This window comes from Epinephelus moara, chromosome 16 (assembly GCF_006386435.1).
Source record: "Epinephelus moara isolate mb chromosome 16, YSFRI_EMoa_1.0, whole genome shotgun sequence".
In the NCBI taxonomy this organism is placed as follows: Eukaryota; Metazoa; Chordata; class Actinopteri; order Perciformes; family Serranidae; genus Epinephelus; species Epinephelus moara.
This window is the reverse complement of record NC_065521.1, coordinates 30,240,196-30,252,224: the sequence shown is the minus strand read 5'-3', so window position 1 is coordinate 30,252,224 and position 12,029 is coordinate 30,240,196. Positions and strand designations below refer to the sequence as shown.

Here is a 12,029-nt window from a genome sequence, read left to right as displayed (position 1 = left end):
TTCATATGTGCACCTCTGTATGAATGTCTGGTTAACCCCCTGTACAGCCAATAGCAAATGATTTTTTCACCTGGAACTTTTCTGTTGCCTGTGACCACTATTTTCCTAAGAATCTGTGTGAAAACCAGAGTCAGTCGTGGAGATAGGCAACATTTCATCCACCACATATCCAGCCACAAGCAAGCAGCTGCCTCAGGGGCTGAAAAATGAGGCCACCACCCAAGTGCCAAAAATTGCAGTTCCTCTGATGGCCACTTGAGGCTGGCTCCAGAAGCGAGTCAATCCCCTCAGAACCCCATGTTTTCAGTCAGATCCACTCCTCGCTACTCCACAGTGCCTCTCGCACAAATATGGTCTCTACTGCCTCAAAAAACACGAAGATGGTGGTGACAGAAATGCCAAACTCAAGGTTTCAGAACGCACCCTATGTAGATTTAAACAGCTCATGCACGGTAACAAAAATCAAATGATTCTTATTTTCAGTGGTTTATACACAAAATAAAACATACTCATCATATTCAATTCCATTTTTGGAACTCACTTGTTTACATTTTATTAAGGCTTAAAGTTACGAATAATTAAGGTCGGGGGTGCTTTGAGTGGTATCCTCAGCTTCTCAGTTAGATCCACCCCTTGCTCCACTACCAACTTCTTGCCCAAATATAGTCACAAAAACCTAAAATGGTGACGGCCGAACTCAAAATGAGAGTTCACAAACCAGTGGGGACCGTTACGGAGGCTACGTCTATTATTTTTACAGTCTATGTTTTTTTTTCGCAGTGTAAAGAGTCTTGGTACCTCTACCTGGAACAATGATGTTCTTGTTGTCTTTCCTCCTGACCAAAATCAAAGTAATGGGAATATTTCCAGCTACTCGAGCTAAGCATTTCTACCTTCCAAGCTAGCCTGCTACTTTGTGATGCGCATGTGCGACGATTATGAAAATGAATCACAGATGTCATCAATTGTTGGAGGGTGACGACAAAAGTAAAGTTGTAGAGACAGTGGTGGACAAAATACAGAACTTGATTACTTGAGTCAAAGTATGGATACTCCTGGTCAAATATTACTCCAATACAAGTGAAAGTTGTTGAGTAAAATTTTCACTTGAGTTATAACACTGCAGCTTTTAACCTCTTGCACTCCACCCCCATTTTGTAGCGAAAACGCCTAAAATGACATACCCAAATTAAAATGACTGTAGCGTCTGAACTGCTCTGACTACATGCATGCATGAGGTCTTGCCAGAAAGAAAACTCCCTGAAGTTTCTTGTGAATGTGTCAGAAACAATCTAGGTGATACAGAGACAGAGTAATGGGCCACTGAAAAACCACTTCTACAAACAAACCACACGTAGAACTGCATGATTACACTTCATGGACTTTTGCATTTTAGAAAGGAAAAAGAAATCATCTGCTGACTTCAAAGCAAATGTAACGAGTATTGAGAGCCCTTCGTAGAAATGTAGGGGAGTCAAAGTAATAAGTTTGAAAAAAAAAAAGTACGAGTACATGACTTAAGTAAATGTACCTTGTAACCGTCCACCACTGTGTAAAGGGTTATTTGTTTTGAGGATAACTGTGACATTATTACTGAAATTGTAGTAGGGATTTGTTACACTACTCATAACTGGGAAAAGTAATATTATTACTGTAACACTGGTGGAGGGAAAATGGGACCGATTACCTAGGGCCTGGAAAAGCCTAGAATGGAAAGTTTAGTTGTGTTTGCAGTTTTTTTATTTCTAAGTAAATGATGCCATTTCTAAATAAAAAATGGGTGAATAACCTGGTTGAGAGACTGAACTTTGTATTAGAAAAAAAGGAGACTGTCTGAGGCCCTTCTCACCCCTTACAAAACATGCAAAATGGTTTAGTCGCCGCTGTGCTAGAATTTATCTCTAAATGCAGCAAGAGCCAGAGTGAGTGACTGCTTATGCTGCTGGAGCAAAAATGTACACTGTCATGTTTTTCTCCAAGAAAGGGAAATCAGGTTTCCAAAAAACAAAGACAGAAAGGAAAGAAAGCAAACTGGGGAAAACAGCTTTTGACTTTTTTCTTTCAAAAGAAAGGTGAGCACAACCACTGTTGGGCAGTAATAATATTACTTTTTCCAGTAACGTGTTGTGTGACTAATTATCAATAATATTTCAGTAATAATATTACAGTTACCCCAAAACCAAACAGCTTGTTATAAAGTAACTTTTGTGATCACATCGCTACTGACTTGAAATACAGCAATCACATCAGCAGACTCATTTTTGTAATCGTCACAAAGCAAGCAAGCTAGTTTTGAAGATGGAAACACTTATCTTAGCAGCTGGAAATATTCCCATTACTTTGATTTTGTCGAGAGAAAAGATGACATGAATATCATGGTTGCAGGTAGTTGTTCTAAAACTTTTTCAACTGCAAAGAACACATCCTCAAACCTCCGGTCTAAAACACAGACTACAACCGACAGCACAACATCGTGAAGCTCGAGGAAATACACCCCACCAAAGGTGAGCACTCCTCGGCCGTAGACGTCAGCTGTAGCACTACACTGGCTAAACAACCCAAACTTGATTTTACTCATGGACAGCTGCAGCTACAAAGTACTGGTGAAGCTTGTCACTGGATATGTTGTAGATGAAATGTTGCTCCACGAGTGACTCTCCATCTTTCAGGCAGATTTTGGGGAAAAATACTGGTCACAGGCAACAGAAGACCTCCAGGTTAAAAACAAACAAACAAAATGGTTAATGGTTAATACACTTAATGACGATTACTCAGGGTGCTTTCAGACCATGAGTTATCTTGCTTTGGTCTGAATCAGGGACTAATTTTGTTCCAAAGTTGTATAATTGCCTAGAGTTGGTTTGTGTTCAAGCGGACCAGACAAAATGCCTTGCGCAGGAAAACTGATTGGTCAGAATTTCCATGTGGAAAAAATCCAGGAAGTAAACAAAACGTTGAAGAAGAGTACACTTGCAAGATAAATGTGACACTTTCTAATGTCACAATGGAGGAACAACTATGCAGGTTGATTTTAGCGCTGGTCATCGTGGACTATATTGCTGTCATTGTTCGTTTTAGTCAAACCATACAGTTTGAAAACGAGGCGCAGCTCAACTAGAAAACAATGTTTTGATGCATTGGATGTGCTGAATGTGCATATTAAGGCAGTGCAGGAGGAGGTGCACATTAATAATCCTCCAGGACTGTAACATGCTCATGTTTAACACAAACAATGCGTCATGGGACTGCAGTTGGTTCAGATCGAGGTCGGAACACGTTCTCACCACAAATGAACCGCATCAGAGTTCATTTGTAACCGGACTGAGACCACCTCTCCAAGAAGGTCTTGAGTGGACCCGAGTGCGACTGCTGTGTTCACACCCAGAGCATGTGAGCGGAGCTGAGCGGGGAGCGGCTATTTTTTTTTTTTAAAAGGTGGAGTGGAGCCTTTTCTCTCGCTCCAATTTCGCTCCGGTCGCTCATGCCCCACCCAGAATGCATCTTTGCACCTGCGCACACCCACACTATTTTCTTTCAAAACTATGAAGTAAACTGTGATTCTGGCTGCTCAGGTCTTTTAGAAGATTGACGACAATTTTGGGAGCTCTAGTTCTGCTCAGTTTTGTCTCTCTTGGTTTAAAAATAAAACATTTTAAATTAATAACCCATGGTCTCACTGTTTTTGTCGCCTTAAAAATGAAATATTACCTTTATGCCTTAGTTGAGTTGGGTTGTGGTATTTTTTAAATGAAATGAAATTACGTAGTCTGGGGAAAGACAGAATCGAATCTACCAAGCTCATGTTTTATTTGTGAATAAAGATTACAGGTTAGGGTAGTACGACGCCGTTTTTTTGAGTGGAGTGGTGAGCGAGTGGAGCGGGATAAAATTTATGATGGAGTGGACCAGAGCGGAGTGAAGAATGCGCAGAACCAGGCGGAGCAGACGAGCGACGCAAAGTGAAAGGGGCTGCGAGCAAGGAGTGGAAATTTTCACCTGGTCCGCTCCGCTCACATGCTCTGTTCACACCTGCCCGAACAAACCGCACTTAGGGCGCAAACGAACTTGAGTTCAATTGAACCGAACCAAACAGGGCAGGTGTGGAATATTCACACAGAGGCACACATCTGAATTTTGGGAAGATATGAAGCTTTAAATTTTATGGGCTGTAACAGAAAAGTAACATAACGAGAAATGTAAAGAATTACTGTTGGCAGGGAGTAATAAGTAAGTGAGTCCAACACTGAGTGCAAAATTAATGTGCTAGGTACCCCTCCTTCATCAGTTTTGGACTCTCAGGGACGGTGTGTCAATTTCCGCTTGGTACATGCATTGCTTTTGTTGCAGATTTGTATAACCTTCTGCAAAAATGCCAAATCTTACATGTTGGTACTCATCTCAGGTGGAAACATGAAAAATCAAACAAGCTGGAGAAGGACACACATTAATTATGATTCACAAAAGAGGACACTGGCTGCTAAATTCAATTTAAGTCACCGTTTTAAGGTGGTTTTATGTCTTTAAGTTGATAAATCCCCCCAGAAACATAAAACAAGTGAAGCACAACACAGCATTAGCACGTAACGACCACTGTTAACTTGCAGCGCAACACACGCACATTGAAAAGCTCCAGATGGAGAAACTGTAGGAAAATGTTGACTGGATTTCAAATTAAAAGCACTTAAAATAGGTTTTGTTTGTGTGTTGAATGGTCACAGATCAAGAAAATGATGTTAATAAATGCCCACATTGAAGTCTTTACACCCTCTGATAGCTATGAATAATAAAGAATGTGCAGTGCAGACGTTTTAGATTTTCACTAACCCATAATTCTCTTGACCTCCATGTGAAAAAAAAATGCTTCTCCATTTGAATGACATACAACAAAGTGATCTTTTTTTTTTCTTTGCACCTGCAGACCTTTTCTGTTTTTCATCCTGCACTTCCTCCCTCTGCTGGTCCACAGTCTCAGCACATTCAGACACAGGCAGCTCACACAGGAGTAATATCAGTGTCCCCCACCTCCCCGCCATCCTTTATTACCCCTCTTTTTCTTACTCTCTCTCTCTCTGCCTCTCCCTCATGAATAAACATCCCTTACATTCACTCAGTGCTGGCATGAAATGGCCACACAGCCCCTGGCACACGCAGGAGTAATGCCGCAATCATTATTCCACTGCAGTGGTCCCACACAAGCATATTTCACCAATCATGTGGCTCTCTCCCCTGGCTTTTGTTTGGATGACTTAAACAAATGATGTGGCAGTGAGGAGGGCCTGCGTACCACAGCTCCCCCTGTTAACACGGCAACCGTTGACACGGACACAGCAAAATTTGCATAAGAGTATGCTTGAGTGGTACTGGCAATTCCAACGGGGGTCCGCATATTTTTTCCCTCTCTTTCTGTGAGAGGGTGGGGTTGAGGGTGTGGGTGTAAATCGGTGGGGTGGAGGGGTATGGTGTGTTATTTTTGGTTCTCCCGCTTTTCTCCTTCCTTTCATCCTTTTCTCCCTCCTCTCCTGTTCTTCTCTCCGACTGCCAACCCCTCTTTTCTCTGGGGTTTAGTGTTGAATTGGAAGTAATGAGAGATGCTCACATGCCATGAGACTGACTGGGCTTTCAGCAATTGAGATGGAGGAAGTCTATTTGGCAGAGCTGTTAAACACATACGAGACAATGGTGGCATCTAAGAATCAGCCCAGTTACAAATGACATACACCTTGCTGCGCTGATGGTCAGTCAGAGAAGTACTGTGTATGCAGGAAGGAAGAAGTTGGAGCAGTAAATGTTTTTTACTTAAACACAACCACTGTTATTGTGAAAGTATTCTAGCAGGAGCATTTCAGAAGAACGGCCTTGTTAAAGATGATTGTGATGAGGATGAGTAAAAAGTGGAGGATGTTTGATAAAGTCTGACATTTGAAGAGGGGAAGATGACAACTATCATGTCGATGAGGGGACTGATACATTTAACAAGGACAGCACCGCTGATGAAGGTGAGGAAGAGGAGGACAGTCATGATAATGCTTATTTCTGTTTTGGCTTTTTTGTCGATGTTAATATCTGAAAATAGAACGAGGAGTGCTGCATTCAGAGAAGTTAATCAAGCCGCCCGAAGGGGCCACTGCTCTGTCCTTTTATGTGCCTATCTCGCTCTACATTTCTCCTATCTCTATCTCTTTCATTCGCCTTATCTCGCCCTTCTTTAATCACAGCATATCAATGTGACTGATACATCTAAGGGATCTATTTGCGTGCTGTTCACTTTGTGAGAAAGTTCTATTTGAATTCCATGAATTTTTGCTCTCGCCTGACTTTCAGACTTCTCACAGTGAGACAGCAGCTCACAGGAATACCAAACAATGAAAACAAGCAACAATATCTTCCCAAATGTTTATGCAACGTGCTTGTGTGTGTGTGTGTGTGTGTGTGTGTGTGTATAGGCACCAGTGACTCTGCTGAGTCCTTAGGATGGGTGTGGCACGCAGCCGTGCAAAGGTTGTCTCCATGGTGATAGATGTGGGGTCATCTCCATGACGATGGATCGGAGGGGGTGTTGGCCGCCAAGGTCGCGGACCAAGGACAAGGCGAGAGTGATTGCAGCCACCCAGACAGGAAATCGAAGAGGAGCACTCCAAGGGGGGGTCGAGGAAAAAGGTGCAATTTCACAAGCCAAATTACTTCTGGGATGGAGGAGAGAAAAATATCACAGCAATAACGGCACCAGGGATGAGAGGAGGGAAGGAGAGGGAGGTGGTGGAGGAGCAGGAAGGAGGAGGGAGGTCCCAAACAAAAGCTCAATTATCAAAGTCATCAAACATGTATGCTCACATAAGCAAATAGAGTGACATCCTATTACCTTGATGCCACACAAACCCCTCACTGAGAGAAATTTTCAAAGGTATCTGTCAGAGTTTGGGCTGCGATTTTCCATGTGGTTCATCAAGCTTGTTTATTTCTGAGACTGATGCCGGCTGTGACTAGAAAATATTGATTGGATTGTGCAACATGTTCCACTGCAGCCCTACTGATTTCTTTTTCTGTTCTCTCTCTCTCCGCTCCTCCTCTGCTCTCTGACGATTCCACAACATTAGTATGTGGAACAACAGCGACTCCGTAAATTGTTAACGAGAACGGGCACAGTGAATAAATGACGACGACAACTTCAAATTTCTGCCTCGCTGCCTTGCTCTCTCCCTGCTCAGGGTTTCCCCAATGCATTTTCTGTCTCGCTCAGTATGCCCTCTATTTTCCGAGTGTGTGTTTGTGTGTGTGTGTGTGTGTGTGTGTGTGTGCTGGTACAGATGAGTGTCTGTATCGGCAGGCTGAGTGCATTGAATCATTAAGTCCACAGTGCCACTGTGCCCATTGCCTCATTGCACCTAATTAAGCCCCTTTTGTTTCCTATCAATTAACATTGTAATTAAAACTAGTCGTGCTCCTGTTTACCCAGAGTCTGCTGATTCAGAGGAAATGACACAAACAGTGATGTGCAGGAATGCAGCTAATAAATGCCTGCATCACACACGCATATATGGCACATACATGTACACGTCAGTACAAACAGAAATAAGAAAATGTACACTCTTCATTCTGCACCTGGAGTCAGAACATTAGTCCTCTACTAAAGTTTTTTGCCTCAGATGCGTGTGCTCCAGTTGGCCAAAATCTGCGCACATGTTTAGGAGGATGCAGTACATGCACACACACTTCTGCACACCCACACTTTTGCAACATCGGCACACAATTGGGCCCCTCAGTGTACTGGAGAGTGTGATAGAGAAGGGGTGCCGATGGAGCTGGGAAATGAGAGCAGGATCCTTTAGTGTGTGTGTGTGTGTGTGTGTGTGTGAGTGTGAACCACTGTTGAGTCGTTAACACAACCAAGGGATTCACCTCCCGATAATCTCACACTAATCACCTAATCCTCCATCCCTCAGGTGAACAGACGGGGAAAGGAGTACTTGACATCAAGTGGAAGCCAGACAACGTGAAACCCACTCGTACACACACACAAATACAAGGTACACACGCACACACATGTACAGTATACATTTATGTTTGTATGCGTGTACACACCGACAAATGAATAAGTCAAACAAATGAGTGCTACTCCACCCTGCCCCCGCCAGCACCATCCTCCTCAACACGCCAATGTACATTTCACCAAAAAATATACACCCTATCCTCTTGTTTCCATGGCAACTGACCGTAGAGCTGTGGGTATATGAGGCAGCAGGCGGCAGGCGAAATCACTGGAGTGAGAGGCGTACCGGTCTGTCACCTCAGCCTCCCCAGAGAAACAACACATAATACTGTACTACTGTACTCGCTTCTCTCTCTGCCTCTCTTTGCATGTACTGCTCAAATTTACGGCGCAGACACTCTCCGCACACACACACACACACACACACACACACACACACATGCACCACCCTCCATGTTGTCTCCTGTACAGTAGCTCAGGGCAGACAGGGTTACGACACCGGACATTTGTGTGTAAAACGTGCGATCTTCTTATTAAAACATGATCATGAACTGCCACCCAGACACACCACCCTTCCCTTTTCTCCTTTTCCTGTCAGGGGGTCGAATGCTACTGCTGCTGCTGCTGCTGCTGGTGGTGGAGGCCGACCTGTCCTTGGGTGCAGTAAAGGATTACAGCAGCACACACCATGTGACCTTAATTCCCCCCTGCCTGCTTCTGCTGCACTCAGCCAATCAGGACCAGGGACGAGCCGTGTATGTATGTATGTGTGTTTTAGCATGTGCATATTTGTGCGTCTGTGCGTAGTGTCTATCCACGCCGACCGCCATGTTTGTCAAGAGCATTTGTCTCAAGCGTACATGCTCTAATAGATGGATTAAGTCAGATAAAAGGGCAATGCCGCAAGGTTTTATTGCGTGTGCGTTTGTGCATGTGTGTGTGCCAGCTCGTGTTTTTAAAAGGGGGGTTGATAATAGTGTGAATCAGCAGCAGCAGTGGCAGCCGCCCCGGCACGTGTCGCACATTCAGACGACCTCATTCATCCCCAGCAACCCCAAAATCCCTCCGCTCCTTCCCCTCACCCACAAACAGACCTCAACCCCCACACAGCCGCCGCCGTCAGCAGGCTCAGCTGGTGGCTGAGGGAGGAGGGGTGAGCACAGGGATGGAGCGATGCATGGATGGATGGATGGATGGAGGAGGGGGAGGGCAGGCACTGAGAAGACCATTTAGTAAGCAGCTTTTTTTTAATATCATGGGTTGTGTGCTTTTTTTTCCAAAAGATGGAGCAGCAGAGTTGAACTGTAATAAAAAAAAAGTGATGGAAGATGGAGAGAGATTGGGAAGGAAGTAAATGTGAGGGTAAAATGTGTTTGCAGTGGGGGTAGAGGTCACAGAGTGTGTTTTGGGCAGGAGTCAATTAGATATGGAGATCAGACAGAATGAGCAGCAGTTTAAACATGAGCATTACATCAGGGGGAGACGTCCGGCTGCTACGTGGGCTTGCACCCGCCAGATAAGGCCCGACAAAGCTTTGTGTGTGTCTGAGTTTGTGTCTTTGTGTCTGTGACGCAGCAGACGTAACAGACGCAGCACCTTGCCTCATAAGGCACTCGCTGTTGTTGGCGACCTTTGACCTTAACTAAACCTTGACCCTGGCAGAAGGCAACTGATTTACCCAACAAAGACAGATGACACAGCGGAGCCTGAAGACAGCGCTAAACTCTGACCTCCAACCCTCCGGTCCCAACCCAAACCCTATCTGGGGCCAAACACAACCTGCCCCTCGACACGCGTGTACACACTCAGACAATGAAGCGGGAGAAACACTACACTCATCCATCAAAGCAGCAGAAAACCAATACCATCAAATAACATACATATTCAAGTTAGGCCATTATTATTATGCTAAATAGTTCAGTTACGTTGTTGACGGACTGAAATGAGACATTCAAATTTCCTGTCATTAAAAATCAAAGCAAAAAAAATAAAAATCTGATGAGGTTGCGTAAACAAAAAAAGCTTCCTGATTTAATGCTCCTAAACTGTGGAGTTCACTACCTCTGGATCTTAAAATGGCGAGCTATCCCGGTATTTTTGAATGTAAATTGGAGACCTATCTTTTTAATATGGCTTTTAATGTGGTGTAACATTACAGTTACATATTTTAAAGTTAACTATTGGTTTTTACCTTTTTTTATCTCTCCTGTTCATTTTTACTGTAATTTTATTTATTGATTTACTCTATTTTTATTCTGTGGCGTTTTAATCATCTTATTTAATAGTTTATTCTGTTTTGGTTGGTTTGCTTTTTTAATATTTTATTGTCTTGTGTCTGTGTTATTCCAATTTTGCCATGTGAAGCACTTTGGGCTGCATGTTAGTATGTAAGGTGCTATATAAATAAAGTTGAGATGAGCTGTTTAGAGCTGCAACGATTAATCGATTTAGCCACAAATTGTCAACTATGAAATTGAAATTGATAATAGATTAATTGGTTTGAGTAATTAAAAAAGGAAAGTCAAAATTAGCTAATTCCAGCTTCTTAAATGTGAATATTTTCTGGGGTTTTTTTGTTGTTGTTTTCTTTACATCTCTGACAGTAAACTGAATATATTTGGGTTGTGGACAAAACAAGACATTTGATGATGTCATCTTAGGCTGACTGACATCTTTCTTCATTTACAGACATTTTATAGACCAAACAGCTTATCGATTAGTTGAGAAAATGAAACAATTAAAATAATGCTTGGTTGCTGCCCTACTGGGTAGTTTGGCGGAAATAAATGTAAAAACAATCAACAACAAAAATGAATCATGAGAAAAAGTGTGAAGTTAAAATCATTTTTCAGAGTGCTCCATTTTTTCAAATGCAAATATTCAATGCAGTTTACGGTTCGAAATAATTTATGGGACCCTCAAAGGGCTATTTGAGGTGAGCGCACACACACACACACACACACACAATTTATTCACACACATATCTAACAACACAATAGATCATAGTGTAAAGGAAAACGCTGAAATACAAAAAGGGTCTATAGCAGTGACCAGTCTGCAGCTGGCTAACAACATCCAACGTCACAAAGCCACATTATGTATGAAAGTGCAAAAAGCCTTTTCATGTACAGTGACTGATCACAAGTCTTGTGACTCCCTTGTGTCTGTTTTACATACAAAACACATTTTTGATGGCATCAGCTTCAAGGACATGTTTGGTGTCATCGATAATCTTTTATGAAATTGTGAGGATTTGATCAGGTATTAAAAACATAAAGAACACTTTACTATAAGAATGCATGGAAATGTATTAAAGAGCTTATTTTTATTTTATTTATTTATTTAGCAAAATTTATTTTACATTTGATTCAAATGTAGACTTATTCCATGTGTAAAGTGTGTGGCCCTATCATGCATATTAACTACATATGGTATCTGGATGTGTTTCTGTCTCTGAGTCATGTGAAGTAAATGTCTGGCCCCTGCACTGCCTGTGTGTCTGTAACAGATGGCGTGTGTGCATGTGTGCGTGTGTGTGTATATGTGTGTGTGTGTGTCCTACAAAGTCTGGCAGAAGCACCTTGTCGCTCTGTGGCGCATCATGCCAACTGCTATCGGCCAACCACACAGCACCTTCCAATCTAACGTGTTCTTCCTCCGACTTTTAGTATCATTTTCTATCTGCCTATCTCCCACTCATCGCAAACGAGGTTATTTTTTCATAAACATTTCCCATTATATCATGCTATAAATATATATATACCACAGGATAGACTTTTAGGATGAAAATTATGTCAAGCTTACACTCTTGCATAACATTTATTTCCCATATCTTTCTTTCCGCTGTCTTGCACAGTAATCCCTCCGTTTTTCTCCTCATGCAACGCTTAGTTTTTTATGCACACCAACCACAAAATTTTCCAAAGTAAAATTAATATTCTGAATTCCACCTCAAGTGCTCCCTTCAGATGACAGATACACATCTACACCGGACATGTTTGAAAGATACGAACCTGTCGGTGTCATGGATGCTGCAGCTCAG

The 12,029-nt window shown here is 42.6% G+C and overlaps 1 long non-coding RNA gene across 1 annotated transcript; it reads left to right on the top strand.

Moving 5' to 3' along the window:
- Positions 1–5,887: 5,887 nt before the first annotated feature.
- LOC126403198 (uncharacterized) lies at positions 5,888–8,021 on the top strand. The gene is made up of 3 exons (XR_007571298.1): positions 5,888–5,996; positions 6,444–6,657; positions 7,941–8,021. It is a non-coding gene; the product is annotated as an uncharacterized LOC126403198 (long non-coding RNA).
- The last annotated feature ends 4,008 nt before the right edge of the window (positions 8,022–12,029 follow it).